The sequence below is a fragment of the Crotalus tigris genome, unplaced genomic scaffold (genome assembly GCF_016545835.1).
Source record: "Crotalus tigris isolate CLP2741 ecotype Arizona unplaced genomic scaffold, ASM1654583v1 scf7180000019754.1282937, whole genome shotgun sequence".
Classification (NCBI taxonomy): domain Eukaryota; kingdom Metazoa; phylum Chordata; class Lepidosauria; order Squamata; family Viperidae; genus Crotalus; species Crotalus tigris.
In genome coordinates, this window is record NW_024097694.1 from 281948 (window position 1) to 298053 (window position 16106).

General features: G+C 49.6%; 1 protein-coding gene across 8 annotated transcripts in view; it reads right to left on the minus strand.

The window, feature by feature from the left end:
* LOC120317641 (rho GTPase-activating protein 7-like) overlaps nt 1–8012 on the minus strand; it is a 75500-nt gene extending 67488 nt beyond the window's left edge. For 7 of the 8 annotated variants that reach the window (XR_005559284.1, XM_039364378.1, XM_039364384.1 and 4 more), the window contains exon 1: nt 7745–7878. The gene's annotated coding sequence lies outside the window, so the exon portion shown is untranslated. Of the gene's footprint in view, nt 1–7744 lie in introns of all 8 variants that reach the window. The other variant, XM_039364381.1, reaches the window with a different exon arrangement.
* Nucleotides 8013–16106: the final 8094 nt, after the last annotated feature.

Sequence of the window (16106 nt, forward strand, 5' to 3'; positions counted from 1 at the left end):
AAGCTGGAGAACAGAAGGTGTGAAACGTGCACACCTCTGGAAGCTTTATCTGATGATGGACTTGAAAAGGTCAGACCAGCCGTCGTTGGCTTCACCAAAGCAGCCTCCAGCCTTGGCCGGGCCTGCTCCCTCTCCCTTTATTCAGAGGCCAAGCCCAGGGCCCTGATAAGCAGCTGATAAGATGGATAATCAGTGCCAGGAAATGTCCCCACTCCGGCTGGGAGAATAATGCATCATTATTGAGTGGCAGCGAAGATAAAGCTCTGCCAGTCGTGCCAAAAGGAGCAGCGGATGGGGTGAAATTTTGAGCTCCCCCCCCCCAGGGCAGCTCAGAACTCCTTCATTCCTGTCTTGGGGTAACGTCCAGATTCCTCCTGCAGCCAACAGGAAGTACAGATTGGCCATCCAAGGAAAACAAAGAGGCAGACTGCCTCGCCCTGGGCCAACCAACCAGAAGCTGCCACAGCAGCTGCCACAGCAAGCCCAGCAAAGGGACAGGGAGATGACTCGGAGGACCAGGAGAAAGCTCCAGCCCCTTCACAGCTTCCTCCTCGTGGCTGCAGCCCCATTCTGCGCAAATTCTTCCCAGCCCAGGGACAGAAGTGTCGCAACAAGGATGACGGGAGTAGTGGACATTTCTGCGAAGATACGTCTTGTGTGGCTGATGCCCACTGTGCAAGCCAGGACTCAGGACAAACATCCTCCTCGTTCAAAGCCGCAGAGAGCCTTGGATCTGGCCCAGCCATTTCCATACTGATCGCCCCTGGCGTTCAATTGTTCCAAGGAGGCTGAGGGTAGCTGGTGAGAAGGTTGCAAGTCAACTGCTCCAGATTTTAATCTTACAGTCTGGGGAGGAGGAGAATCAAAAGGGGCAGATTTTATTGATCCAGCTACAGAGGAAGGAAAACTTGGCTTCTGAGAAGCAGGAGGAAGAAGAAGAAGGAGGAGGAGGAGGAGGAGGAGGAAGAAGAAGAAGAAGAAGGAGAAGGAGAAGGAGAAGGAGAAGGAGAAGGAGAAGGAGAAGGAGAAGGAGAAGAAGAAGAAGAAGAAGAAGAAGAAGAAGAAGAAGAAGAAGAAGAAGAAGAAGAAGAAGAAGAAGAAGAAGAAGAAGAAGAAGAAGAAGAAGAAGCCAGTTTGTTCTAGCAATTAAGGCATCAGGCTAGAAGGGGGGAGACCTGAGTTCAAGTTCCACCTTAACCACGAAAACCCACTAGATGCCTTTGGGCCAGTCTTTCTCTCTCAGCCCAACCCACCTCACAGGAGTGTTGTTGTGGGGAAAATAGGAGGAGGAAGATGGATTGAGTATATTCATTGCCTTAACTTAGTTGTAAAAATTATTAAAAAAGGGATAAAAATAGGAGCCGTGGTGGCGCAGTGGTTAGAATGTAGCATTGCAGGCAAATTCTTCCCAGGAGTTCGATCCTGACCGGCTCAAGGTTGACTCAGCCTTCCATCCTTCCGCGGTCAGTAAAATGAGGACCCAGATTGTTGGCAATACGCAGGCATCTGCCAACCGCTCAGAGAGGGCTTTAAAGCACTATGGAGCAGGTATACGAGTACTATTGCTATATAAACAAATAAATAAATAAGCAATTTTAAAAAGGGTCAATGGTGTGACCCGAAGAGAATGCCGAAGGCAAAAAAAGCACGGCTATGAAACGTGGCCAAGGCCTTGCAGAAGCCCCAGGCCAAGGGCCACTCTGGACGGTTGCCATTGCACCCCTTTGCAAGGCAGGCAACAGGGAAAGCATCAAAATAGATATTTTTAGAAAAAAGGCTTCTAGGAAGAGGCAAGGTTCCCTTGGCATTGCTGCAGTGCCCTACATCATCTGGAAATCCCTGAATCATTTTCTTGAACATTCAAGATTGGAATTCCCCAACTTCTGTATACAGTTGATTACAGGGCTGAATTCCCATCATCGCTAACCTAAAATCTACATTTCTTTCATTTCAGCCCGCTGTTCCTTGCTGTCTCCGAACTCCAGCTGCTTCCAGCTATTCTGCATAACGAAACACTAAAAAGCATTTATCACGGGAAGGTTTTGAAACAGGCCTCTGATTTCTAACACCCAGAACCAAGATAACTTTAGAAGGAATATTCTCTGCCCAAAATTAAAAAGGACCTATCTCTTTAAAGCTCTGAGTCCCAAATGCCTGCAGAAGTTAATAGAATTATGTGCCGTGACTTTGACGGAGACACGGCACAAGGAGGGTCATTGTGGCTCAATTATTAACTGGGCTGGGGGAGGGAAGACCCTTGACTTGATTGGAATGTGGTCTACCTCCGTAGCGAGGCTTCAGCTGCCGCAGAAGGCAGCGGGACCGGGCGTAAAAATTAATGCATTCCTTCTCCGAGCTAGCCCTGGTCCTCCAGGCAGTCATTCCCAAAGAGGTCCTTGCTCTCTGGAAGGTTAAATCCTGCTCACCAGCCTGTTTGCACTTCCTCCGGGCAGGAGGAAACAGGTTTCAAGAGCCAGGAGTGTAGAGCTTCTCCAGAAGAAATAACCCCAAGCACATGAGAAAAGGGCAGCCTGGGACCCGTTCTCAAATGCATGAGGATTTGTAGAGCTACTCACCGACAAGGGAAGGCATGTAAAGATTCTGCCCCAAGGAACCCGTGAAAACCAAATTTGGGTTTCATTTCTGAGGGTCTAATGCCACATATTAGGACCCTCCCCTCCGTCTTCATCTTCCTATAAGCTGAGCAAAGCCTGAACTATACTCATCTTTGAGTAGGCCAGTAGTTAGATACTCGGAAATGGAGAGGATGATGGGTTCTCTCCCTTCAAACTCCAGAACTGAAAGTTCAACCTTGGCAGGGAAGTTTATGCTGCAAAAGCAGCCTGAAACAAGTTAATAGAAAGAAGATTGGGGGGGGGAGAGAGAACACTGGAAAGACTTTTTAATATTTCTTCCTTTTAATGTTTCATTTCTTGGACTGTTTTTATTTCTTGGCTAATGTGCTTGGCTAACTGAAGGAGTTTCTATTAGAATGCAACACCCACTAATCCTTGTACAATTGCTCTTAAATTAATGCAACGCTCCGCATGATCATTCATAAAGTATTTGCAGGCAAAATAAGACTTGAAATCACACACCCCACCAGAAAAATTCCACTCGAGCACCAAAAGGCCACAGGTGTGCAGCCAACTGCAGCTCAAAGCCCTCCAAAGCCTGGCTGGGATTCGGATGGAGCTCAGCCTAGGAAGGAGCCTGACCCACTTCCCCAGGGTGGGGCTGCCCAAGCTTTTCCTCCCACAGCAGGGCTTCTTCCTGGGCTGGGCAGGATCCCTGGAAGCAACTGCCCCCCCCCTCAGCTGGAGCCTCTTTCTCTTCTCCGCTTAAGGGATCAATGGATCTTCCACTTGGCTCCTCCTCTCATGCAAATGGAATTTGGTCCCCAGTTAGTTTCAGAGCTGCCCAGGGGATGCTGGCTGGCCATTCCTGCTGCAATTCTTTTATCAGGAAAGGCTGAGAATAAGTTTAGTGGGGACACCCCCATAAGACTTTATGACCCCCACTGGCTCCCAGGGGGCTCCAAGCACATTTCAAGGTTCTGGCTGTCTTCATGCCAAGGCCAGCTCACTCACAGGACTGTCTCTCCCTGCTGGCTTCTGCTCATCTCACTAGATCTGGCAGAGGGGCAGATGTCGCGTGTGGGGGAGGGCCCAGAAAGCAGGCCGCCTCTGCCCTATGGAACCCCTCCCCGGAGACATGGACAGTGTCGACCCTACTGGCCTTTTCGAAGAGTAGGAAGAATTGACTCTTCCCCCAGGCATCGGGGCCAGACTCTTGGCTGAGGATTATTAAGTAATTTTTTTCCTTCTCCCATTCCCCCTCCTGCAATGCCAGGAGCCTTCCGTGGATCAGGGGCTCCCAGAGAGTCAGCATGAAAGAGCACAGCCTGGAAGGAGAAAAGGACTGTCTTCTTCTATCCTGGAAACCTCACTGCTGTTCCCAATCACTGGCCAGGCAAGAAGACCAAGGCAAGTTTGAAAAAAATGGTCCCCCTCCCCAGAAAACAGATAATCCAAAATGAGTGGGAACAAGCTGACCTAATTCCAGCAGCAAATGTGAAAGCCATCCCGGCTCCAACAAAATCTGGAAAAACTTAGGGAGAGGTCAACAGATGGTCTTAGTTATTGATGGAAATTAAAATATGTTTTGAAAATGTGAAAGGGGGCTGAACAAGAATACTCCAACGTGGAAGACTGAATTAAAAATTAAAGTGCAGATATATGAAGCAAATATTATAAATGTCAGCATTCAAGAAAACTTAATAGAAAGAAAATCATAAATACTTGAGAATTTTGAAAAATGGCAGGCTGCAGGTACAGAGGGTATAGATAATTATATGCTAAAGTATGCTTGTGATTTGTTTGGGGAATAACTGCAATTTGCCAAAAGGGTGTGAGGATTGCGCTGGTGTGGGATGATTGTTCCCCTGTGCAAAGAGAAAGTGAATACAAAGCCGAAGGGAGGGGAGTTTGTGAGGTGTGCCTGGGGGCCACTGGAAGAATTCCGCCTGAAGGTGAATGAGGAAGGGGAACAAGCAACCCGTGCCTCTTTTCTTCTTTAGAAGGTCCCTGAGAAATGTGCGGATGTAAGAAAGTTTACATTTGTTGATTTACACAAACCAAATGATAAAGCAAATGCACTTGGATCACTAAATGTTTGATATAATTGAGTGGTGAAAGTTGGTGGCTGAATGTAGTAAGAGGGATTTATGATGAAAATAAAGCATGTGTGAAAATCAATGGATTACTTAGCATATGATTCAACTCTGAGCACAGAGTAAGACAAAGATGCGTAATATTCCCTTGATGGATACATTTATGGTTAATACATAAAGAACACTTTCACTATTGTTAGAGATCTTAGTCGGTGACATAAAAATGCACATATTTTTGTATACAAAGATGCTCCGTTGTTGGTTGAAAAGCCAAAAGTTGGAAATACCATCCAAAGAAGGAACCTTTTAACCTATGTGGTGCTTATGCAAAAAGATTCAAAAGTGCTAGAAAGAAATACACCAAAACATTCAGAAAGTTCTGGAACTCAAATTAAAATCACAAATGTTTTTATTAGGTATGCTCCCAGAAAAAATAAATGAAAAGTATCGCAATGTATTAAGATGTATGCCGAGTGAGGCAATCATCAATCTTGCTACTACAATAAACATACAAATAAATTCCTATTACATGAAAAAAGAAAGCATATTTTATGTACCTTACTTCCAGCTATAAGATCTATTGTTCAGTATTGTGAAGACAAACATATGGCCCCAACTATTCAGTGGTCAGTAGAATTCATGACATCGACAATTTATAGATCAATACTGTCTGTTGCAAGGAATCAATGCTTGCTATAAACTGTAAAATGGCTATTGGTAAAAGTGTGCTTCTGCCCTCTGGGTTATAAGGAAATACAGTTAACATTAAGAGCAGCAGGAAAATAAGTTGGATACAATGAGAGGGAACGGGCTAGTTAAGAAAGGTGAGTGGTGAAACTAAAAGAGACAGGATCAAGTATGAATGGAATTGAACAAGTAATGAACCAAATACAGCACTGAATGATCTCTATGAAAGACGCATATTGCGGTAGTTGGGACATGCAGAAGTAGTGAGGATCAAATACAAAAACAAATGTAGGAAAGAATTGTGAAGGAGAAGACAGACAAAATCATGGAAGAGTAAACTGGTCCCAGTGACCGACCCAGATTGGATCTTTCAACATTATCCTGGGACACGTAGATTTGTCTTCATTCCTGAGAGTTAGAAATCCTTAAAAAGGTGCCAAGTTAAAGAAAGAAAGGCGACACATGAAGTTGTGTTTAGATGTCATGAGAGCAAGCGTGGAAAGCTAAAGAGAAGCAGCTTCTCTGGTACTTGGCACTGTTTCCTGCCCTGAAAGGGCCCGTGTGGCCGGCATTTGGGGATGCCTTCCATCACAGATACCCCCCCCCAGGCTCAGCAGATGCTCTGACTGGCCAAGACCCCCCCCTGAGCTTATGACAAAAGCTGTTCCCCCAGGGGTGGCTGAGGCTGTGCCAACAGGTGGGTCTCTTGGCAGCCGGCAGTGGGGAGAAGCCAGCATGGGAGAAGCAGGTCAGTGGGAACCAAGGCCTGAGCTCAGCCGCCCCCCCCCCATGCCTCCGCCACTGAGCCTCCCTCCCCCAGCAGTCCGCGCAGGAGCGTCTCAGCTGCCCATCTGCCAGTGCAGGCTCCGAGGGTAGCCAGAGTCCACCAGGCTTTCACTTCACTTTCTTTTTACTTCGCTTTTGCACAGGCTTCTCAGCCAACCATGAGCCGCAGTTCTGAAGGACCGTTCGGGGGTGACTCAGTCTCCCTTCAGGCTCTGTGGGGACAATGAAAAGCCCCAAGTGCCACCCGGCCATTTTAGGAACCCGGCAAGATACAGCCCACCAAAGAATTTCTCATATCCGTATCTCTTTAAAACAGTCCTTATATTTTCCCGTGCACTCACCGTAGCACACGCAGCCTTAACCACACAGATAGATGTGCCAGCAAATCAAAGTGTTTACTATTAAAGGAGGAATTAGTCCCGCAGCAGCCCAACATTAGATAATAAATGGTGATCTTCCACTTTAAAGTAAGTATCAGAAAGGATGAGACGCACAGATAATCTTCCCTTTGAGGAAGTTACAGCTTAAATAAAGCTGAGAAGGAAGAGTGGGACATCTGTGAGGGAGTCAGGTGGGATCAGCCAGACTTGCTCACTCTCCAAATATGCCGTTGAGACTTGATCCAACACTCAGGAAAGCAGCAGCAGCAGCAGCAGCAACAGGCTTCCCTGAACTCCCGTCATTTGCCTTCCCATTTTGGGGGCCTTTCAGTCAGCCTGCCCGGGTCTCTAAGGACACCGGCCGGCTCCTCAGCCACACCAGCCGGGCAGGACACAAACTTTCCACCGGGCCATCCGGAGCCTTTGGGCCTAAGGCTGGGGGGAGAGAGTCCTGTCCAGAGCCACCCTTGAGAGCTCCGTACGGGCTTCTGCCTGTCCCGGGCAAGAGATTCACAGACCGAGGCCCCCTCCAGGCCCCCCCCCGGCTCAGGACAGAGTGCCTGCGGCACTCCAGGCCACAAGAGCCCCCTGGAGAGCCTGGCTGTTCGCAGAATTACAAGGGCCTCCTCGACGGAAAAGCGGCCGCTTCACCCAGCCAGAGCTCAGCACGAGACGGCTGGACAACCGCCGTCTCTTCTCCGGCGCGGCCGCTCCTTCCCTGGGGCAGCTCCGGACGCCCTAGGGACCCGCGAAGGCTGCAGCTGCCCGGCCGGGGGGGAGGCTCCGTCCCGTCCCGTCCCGTCCCGGCCCCACCGCCCCGGACGGCGCTGCACTCCGCCGGCCGCCTCCCCGCCCGCGGACGCCGGAGAGCCACGCGCCGCAGCCGAGCCGGGGCTTCCAAGCGGGGCTGCGCGGGATCCTCCGCCCGGCGGGACTGAGGGAGCCGCCAGAATCCCCCGCGCGGGAGCAGCTGCAGCCGAGCTGGCCCGCCGAGGGACCCCACCGGCGCCTCGGCCGGGCCCTCCCGTGACAGCCGCTGCCGGGACCCCGACGCCCGGGCCCGGGAAGAGCCGGCCTCCCCTCGGGAAGCGGGCATCGACAGGGCGTCCGAGGAGCGGGGCCGGCGGCGCGGCTGCCCCGAAGGGGAGGAGCAGCCCCGCGCCCAGCCGCTCCCGCGGGGGAGCCCAAAAACGCCGCCGCCCCCCACGCCGTCTCTTACCCCGAGGCCGCGTCGGGGCCCCCGGAGCTCCTCGTCCGGCGCGTCCCGCTCCCGCCGTCGTCCCCCGAGCAGACCGGCGCGCTGCCAGCCGCCCCGTCCCGGCATGGGCCGCCCACCGCGGGGCCCTTTCCGGCCAGCCAGCGAGAGCAGCCGCGGGCGCAGCTCCCGGCCCTGGTCAGAGCGAGCGAGCGGCTCTGCGCGCAGGTGGCCGGCCGGATGAGGCCGCCTCCCGCCCCGCCCGCCGCCCGCCGGCTTCCTCCACAGCGACCCTGCGCGGTCGGCCGGGCTGAGAGCCGCACGGAGCTCGCGAGGCGCAGGGCGGGCGGAGGCGGCGCCCGACTCCGCCCCCCCCCCGACCGGCTGCTCCCTGGGGCCGCCTCCGCCCCGCGCCTCCCTCTGCGCCCCGGTCCGCTGTCCTGAGCGCTGAAGGGGCTTTCCGCCTCCGTTGTGGTTGAGGGCTCGGAAGAGGACCGGAGGGCCGAATGCCCCGGTGCAAGGAGCGTCCCAATTGTGCAACTCTGCCCCGGTTGACATAGCTGGAAGGGAGCGTGGAGGTCTTCTAGTCCAACCCCCTGCTCCAGCAGGAGAGCCTGTATCAGTTCTGACAAGTGGGTGTCCAGTCCCTTCTTAAGGGCCTCCAGGGATGGAGCCCCCACAACTTCTGGAGGGAAGAATTTTGCATTCTGAAGGGTTGTGCCTGGGATGTTGTGTGTAAATAAGGGGTAAATAAGGGGTACATAAAGGGGTGGCAGGCAGAGTTTGTGCCTTGACACCCATTTTCAGTTCTGGCAAATTGAGTTTGTGTCCCCTATCCCACGTTCCAGTCCCCCATCAGCCCACTTACTCTCGGCTCAGCCTATCCTATCTTATCAGGTTGTGGTTACAGGAAAACGAAGAGGTGGGATTTATGTATAACTCTTTGAACTTCTGCCCCAAAAGGTGAAGGTTTTCCCTGTCCAATCACGTCAGACTCCAGGGGATGTTGCTTATCTCCATTTCTTAGTCGAGAGAGCCAGTGTTGTCCAAAAACATGTTCTGTGGTCATGTGGCCAGCATCCCTATACGCCAAGCCACCGAGCACGGTTAGGTTCCCACCAAAATGGTACCTATTTATCTACTTTCATCTTGTATGATTTCTAGACTTCTAGGTGGGCAGGAGCTGAGGCAGAAATGGGAGCTCACCCTGTCACTTGGCCCTCAAACGGCCAACCCTGCAGTCAACACTCAGGGTTAGGCCATCATGCCCCCATAAAGTTAACAAATAACTCCTATCAACAGGCACTGCTCAACTCTATCATTCATCGTTTTAGCTTGCTCCAATGTGGTACCCACTAGAGAGCCTGCAACTCTGGCTACTTGGGTTAACCTGAGCACAGAGCTTCAGGTCCGAAGGGCTACTGTCCCAAAGTTTCTGCTGCCACCGGGCAGGGGAAGATGGGCTTCCCAACCCGAGCGCTGCTGTTCTGGTTGGCAACCCTTTGAGAGACAGCTGAACCTGCAGAACTCCAGCTGGTGAAAGGTGAAAGTAGAGGCCTCTGCCTGTCAGGTCCCCGCAGATCCTGACCAGCTGGAAGAGAGGAAAGCCCCGGGGGCATCGCCCAACTTGGCTCCCTTCTGCTGCTGCACAATGTAACCCTCCTCCTGCTAGCTGGGCTTCCACACCTGGTGGGGGCTTTTCTAGAAACCAGGCGCTTAAGGGAGAGCCCAGACGAAAGGCAGCCAAGAAGGATTTGGTGAATCCTGCCTCCCCCACCCCCATCCTAAGGAAGAGATACTTCTTTAACCCCAGATCAGCCAAGAATGACTTTAGCTCGACTCAGGTGCAGGCTGGGAGGTGATGAAGCCAGTATCAGATGGACACGGCAGGGAAAAAGGTTGCCAGCAGGGATCTATGTCCTGGGCGCAAGAAGGGCCCATGTGCCAGCTGGCTTCCTTCTAAACTGGCACATGGGATGCCAAGAGGATCCTTCCTTAAGATAACCTTAGCCCCCCTCCCTCCCCCATTATTCTCCCCTGCTTCTTTATCAAATTTATGTCCTGCCTTTCAAGGCAGAAAGAACGCCCAGTTGATTAGTCTCCTCTTTTTCATGCCCCTTTCTCACCCAGGGTCCCCTACGAAGGAGGAAAGCAGCTCTGACTTCTCATTTCTGAAACAAGCTAGACTACCAACTATTTATTTTTTCTGTCCCCAAAACTATAGGAGGACGCTTGGTGCTAAGACTGCTTCCATACTTGACCAAATCCACCTGTGTGACTGCAGGATCCCACACAGGGGATTTAACTAGGCACGTTTGCTTTCCCCCTTTCTTGCTCCAAGATGCAAATCAATTATTCTGAAAAACTTGAGCTGCTCTCAAAAAAGAATTTGGAGTAGTCCCCCTTGTGGTCAATGCAGTCACTTTGGCTTTGGGCATAAATACTGGATAATATTCATCAAGTTTAAAAAATACACTTCTGAAGTCATGTTATAGCCACCTATGCATGCACCCCCTATAAAAACTGGTATTATGAGGGGCTCCTTGGTGGTCTCTGAGCAGGGCTGTTTTCTTGCAGATGTTTAATTATCCAAACAAGGTAACATCAACAATCTAGCACTAATGATGTTACCTAGTTTGGGTAATGAAATGTCTGCAATAAAACAACCAAGGACCCCTCATTTCCACTCGGTGAGTTACAAATATTCTCCTTTATTGAAACCTGTATTATCTCCTGGACCAGTGGTCCCCAACTCTTCTGGCTTGATGGCCTGGCGTGGGGAAGGAGAGGGGATGGTTCTGTGAGAGTGGCTGGCACGGCCTGATTCCAAATGGAGGCTGGGGCCCCGTCCTGGACTGAGAAGGCTTGGTTTTCTTCACTTTAGTATCCCTACTCTAGGAAGGCATCTCCAAGGAGTCTTGCTTGGGAGATGTCCGAAGCCTCTGTTCTAAACCAAAAGCACCTACGACAACCAACAAAATCAAAAGCCGCACTCTGAAATGATAAGAATCCTATTTGCCTACCAATATTTAGCCATGTTTAAAGATCCAGCCAGTAGTGGGATTCAGCCGGTTTGTACCACTTCGGCAGAACCGGTAACTAATTTTTTGTTGCCCAGGCCCAGAATGGACTTCCGGAAGCGGCATCCACACAGAGAACCGGTTGTTCACCTATTTGAATCCCACCACTGGATCCAACCTTCTATGACTTACCTGGAAGTAAGTCCCATTGAACTGAGTAAACCTGTAAGGGAATGGAGCTGAACACCCCAACGGAAAGTATGGCTTATGGTACCCAAACATGCCCTGAAAAAGGTGGTCTGATGAATAACAAAGCCAAGTATTTTAGAAGTTTAAACATGCACTATATTAGACAACGCATCTCATCTCCCCCCTCTTCCAAGCAGGGCCTGCCACAACTCACATAGTTCTTCCGTTATGGATTGTTGTACATGTAGTGCCTGGGTTATGATGGCAGTGGAGATTGGGACTGCTGTTGTTAAGTGATGCAGTTATAAAGCATGACATCACCTGACTGCATCACTTCACAACGACAATCTGGCAGTCCTGATTGCCGTTGTAACACCAGGATGTGTGAGTGGTTAACGGGAATTGGGGGACTCTCAGGTAAGGAGCATGGGGTCCCACACAAGTATCGGGGGGCTGGGAGGGCCAGCACAGGCTGGGGGTGGGAGAGAAAGTGGGAGTGATTTACAAGCGGGACTTGTGACCTTCCCTGCCAGCTTCCCCATTGATGTCCTTGTGGGAAGCTACTGGGGAAGGCGGCAAATGGCGTTGCCAGGGCTGCAGTTCCCCTGCAATATTGCAGTAGTGAGCCGGGCACTGGGCACTCGGGGCACGATCACGTCATGCGGGAGCTGCAATAGTCAGAACTTCAATGACCGCTGCACATCCATTTTTCCAGCACTGCATAATTCTGAATAGTCATTGAATGACTTGATGTCAGCTGATGACCAACTATAACAACAACAACAACAACAACAACAACAACAACAACTTTATTGTCACTTTGAATGTACACCAATCAGCATACATCAAAATGAAATTTTGTTGCATACAGCTCTCAAAGGGTCACCACCTCCAATATACACTCCTTGTTCGTGGTCAGCTCAAGTTTCAGATCGTCCAATTTAGTCTCTAGGGAGCCAACGATGGCAAACAGGAGAGATGGAAATGGAGCTCTATGTGGATTAGCCCTCAAATTAGCTTGTATTCCTGCACGACAATCTCGCCTCCTTTCCTTTTTCTGATCCTGACTGTTATATATACCCCCCCGACTCCAAAATAACTCCCAGAAGTTTACATCGTAAAAACAAAACATGTTATAAGGATGAAATAAAACTTAAAAATGTGTCATTCTAAAATAATACAACACACCCAATTTATTCCTTGAAGGGCTCCCGGAACAACTCAGATTTTAGAAGCTTTTGGAATCTCTAGACCAATTTCCAGAAGGAAGTTGTCCCATTTCAAGGAAGCTGCAGCTGAAAAACCTGAGTGGAAGCCACCCATCCCTTCACCCTAATGGCCTGGGAGCCATTAAAAGATGTTGGCAACATGGACATGCGACCAATTCAGCAGGCGGCTTCTGTGCCAAAAACGCCGTGCGAAGCCACGTAAAGCTTTAAATGAGAAAACCAGCACTCTGAATTTCACTCAGAAGCCAACTGAATATTCCCCTACTGCAGTGGCCCCGATCTTGAATACACAAACTGTGATAATTCTGCACCAGTTACAACTTCCAAGTAGACTTCAAAGGCAACTTCTCCCACAGCAGGCAGCAGCAATCCAGATGAGTGGTGATAAGTTTTTGAACCACACATATGTGGCTGTTTAAAAGTAGAGAAAATGTAGTTCTTGCCCAGAGCAGAAGGGAGACGTTGGTTGGAAGGGAGGGGGTGGCAAATCTTTGCAGGAATTCCCCTAGAGAGGCCAGCAGGTGCATCCTTCTCCTTCCCTACTCCCTGTGCCCCATTCCTGGAAGAGTGAACAGGAAAGCGCCCCTGGGACTGCCCCCTCGCCCTGCACCAAATGATCACTTTCCACCGCCAAATAGGAAGGAACAGGCAATATTCCTTGGAGTAGGGTCTCCTACCAGAAACTGGTCTTCCCACTCAAGACCTGAGAAATTAAAACTACAAGAAGATGGCTGCAAGCTAGATGGAAGGGAAAGGGGGACAGCAAATGGGTCTTGCACAACCTGTTTGCACAAACACACCAGTCTTGGAGACGCACATCTTCCAGTCTGACCTCTGTTTCTGACCTTATTTGCTTCACTTTTTCTGGAGCAGAGAAGAGAGAACATCGGGGCATTCTGATGTTGACTGCGGAAAACTCTGACTTGGATCTGATCACTTTTGACTGCACATTTTTATTGGGGAATCCTTTCTTGTCCTTATTTTCTGTTAATACAATCCAGCTGAATTAGAACATCAATAGTGGGCTTTGCACATATGATTAGTTTTATCCTGAAGCTGGTCAGTAGTGCTACCAATTTAATGGACTACCTGCTACTCTGCAAGCACCTCCCGTAGATGTCAACCCCTTCTTATGTGAGGGGCAAAATGTAAGAATCAATCCCTCACAACGGCAGGCATCCACAACTTCTGAGAAAGCTGCCTCGCAATCACAGGAACTGGAGTCTTTCCAAGAGTAGGAGACCGAGGTGGTGCTCTTGTCATAAGTGTTGTTCTTATTTGTAGGACTCCATAACAGTTTAAAAATGGTTCTGGACTCTTGTGGTCCATTCACTCATCTGGATTTTATTTGGCAAGATTCAACTTGTAAGTGGCCTTGTTTCCGCACTAGTGGAAACTGGCCTCACTCTGCCCCCCAGTTCCTGAGGTCAAAGCCTTACTATGGGCTCTACCTCAAGAACCTCGATTAAGAATGTATCTTCTGGGGATTTCCACTTCAACATAATCATCTCAAAAACAACAAGCAGGCAAGCAACAGCCTGCTAATTATAGCCCAAAGGAGAGAAGGATCATAAAGGCAAAAATCTGGCTCGTGATTAGAACTATTGTGAAAAAGGTCCAGTACCAAAATGCTGACATTGCATCACAGATTTTAAAGAAAATGAGAAAGGAATGATGCTTTTGCCTCTGAATAGGACCCCTCTAAGCAAATGATCAGATCTGTATTTAAGCACACAGTATAATTTTTTGCAAAAGGTATAATATGCTGAAAATTAGGAAGGAGAGGCAGAAAGAATGTGAGTGGGTTGGTGGGAATCTTTGCTTCTTTGGGAATTGTTGCATTCATGGGATGAGACAGTGTTTGAATGCCATTTTCTGGACTCCTCTTTGAGGGAAAATGGCTGAAGGACAATTTCAAATCATTTTTAAAAGAAAGATTTATATGAGTGCTATTGCATCTGGCCTTAAGGCTGTAATAAACTGATTTGAACTCAGCTATTTTTTAAGAATTTGGGTATAAAACGATGCCCCGTGTTGGTGTTCAAATGTCTACCAAACAACACAGACATGTCATTTGTTTTTCTCTGGCAGAGAAATTCCATTTGAAAAATGCCCACTTGGAAAAAGCATTGCCCCGTGAGGGAAGCAAACCAGGGCCAGAAAGGAATGTTTCCCAGGCACAAACTCTGACTGGCACCAAGTGGGTCACATCCAGCTGTCAGCCACGCATCTCTTGCAGAAAGCTGCTGTGCGGAATGAGAGTCCAGGCAGAAGAAAGCCTGCCTGCTCTGGCCAGAGTCAGCCAGCCTGGTGAACAGGTAGTATTAGGAGAGCCTCACATGGGAGACATTCAGAGTTTGCAACCTGGGCAACTCACACAAGTATGTGCATCTGTACATGTGCACATACATCAGTGGTTCTCAACCTTTTTAGTGCTGCGACCCCCAACTGGTCGTAAGTCGAGGACTACCCAACCGGTTGTAAGTCGAGGACTTTCCCTGCCCGGGAGCGCCGCGCATGCGTGGTGCCACCCCCTGCGCCAGCCAAGGCGTAGCTGGCAAGCGGCAGAGACGGCACAGGCCAACCACCGGCTGGGCCACCAGCTGGCCCAGCCCAAGGGAGGTAAGGCACCCGCCGGGCCCCAGGCATGCCAGCAACCCTCCCTGCACCCGCCGGCCTCCCACCTCCCCCCCCCGCCCTCTTTTACTTACATTTTTAGTAGTTGCTCAGCAGGGAGGGGTGGAAGCTTCCAGACAGCTCGCCTTCGCTGCAGACAACTTGCAGCACTGTTTGCAGACTGGGACTTTTGGCAGGCTGAGCAGGGCAGAGACAGCCTGGACAATTCCTATTGGCTTTTGAAAGCCAATAGAATTAGACTCTATTCAAGAGAGTCTATTCTATTGGCTTTCAAAAGCCAATAGAATAAAAGGGAGTAGCACAGCTAAGGAAAAGGGGGGAAAATGGCGGACTGCGTTGTTTGGCGACCCCCGTGAAATGGTCGTTCGACCCCAAATGGGGTCCTGACCCACAGGTTGAGAACCGCTGACATACATGCATGTGTGATCACATGATAAAAGTGAAGTATGAGCTAAGATGACTACTGTCCAAATGTTTCCAGGCTCTGCTGGGGGTTGGGGGGTGCTGGCTAGAAAGTATTAGCCAATGCAGCTTTTCACAGAAGCATGGGAGCAAAGAGCTAAAAGGAGGGGATTTCCCCAAATAATAGAGAAATTAGCCTTCCCACAGATATGGCTAGGGAGATTCTCAGTCATCCAGGTCATGGTTGTCCCACAGATGCTTTTTTCCCGAAAAGGCAACTGGGCTTTCTTGTTTTTTTTCTTTTGAAAATGTTTCACTTCTCATTCAGGAAGCTTCTTCAGTTCTAACTGGCTGGTGGGGAATGGAAGGATTGATGTTCTTTGCAGTCAGCCGGTCATTAGCCCTTTGAGAGTTGTTGAGGAGTTGGGAGCACAATCAGAGTGCAAACCTGTGTAGAATCTTCTTGGGATTGCTGAAAGGACTGTGTTGTACATATTACCTATCTCCTGTTTACAATGCAGTAAATCAACATTTAAAAGCTAGATGAAAGAGATGTTTTTGCCATTTCTCCAAATATAGTTCCCTTCCCATTCCATTCCCTGGTGCCACTCAAGTGAGGCCTTCTCCTGCATCCCAGGGGGTAGAGCCTTGACTGAAGTGACTGGGCAAATTCCCTATTGCAAAATAGAACTGAAAAGAGGAAATGCATTTGCACAGGAAATAGCCTTCTTTTCATGTTTTCCATTAGCTGCCAAAGAAAGAAAATGCTTTATCTGGTTCTCATTTTATAAAAACAGACCTGTCTCAAATGACATCAGCTTCCATTTATAACCTCCCACAGTTTTTTTTTTTTAATCTTTCTTCAGACAGGAGAACAGAAGCAAAATGGCCTCCAGTCTGGAAGCCCTT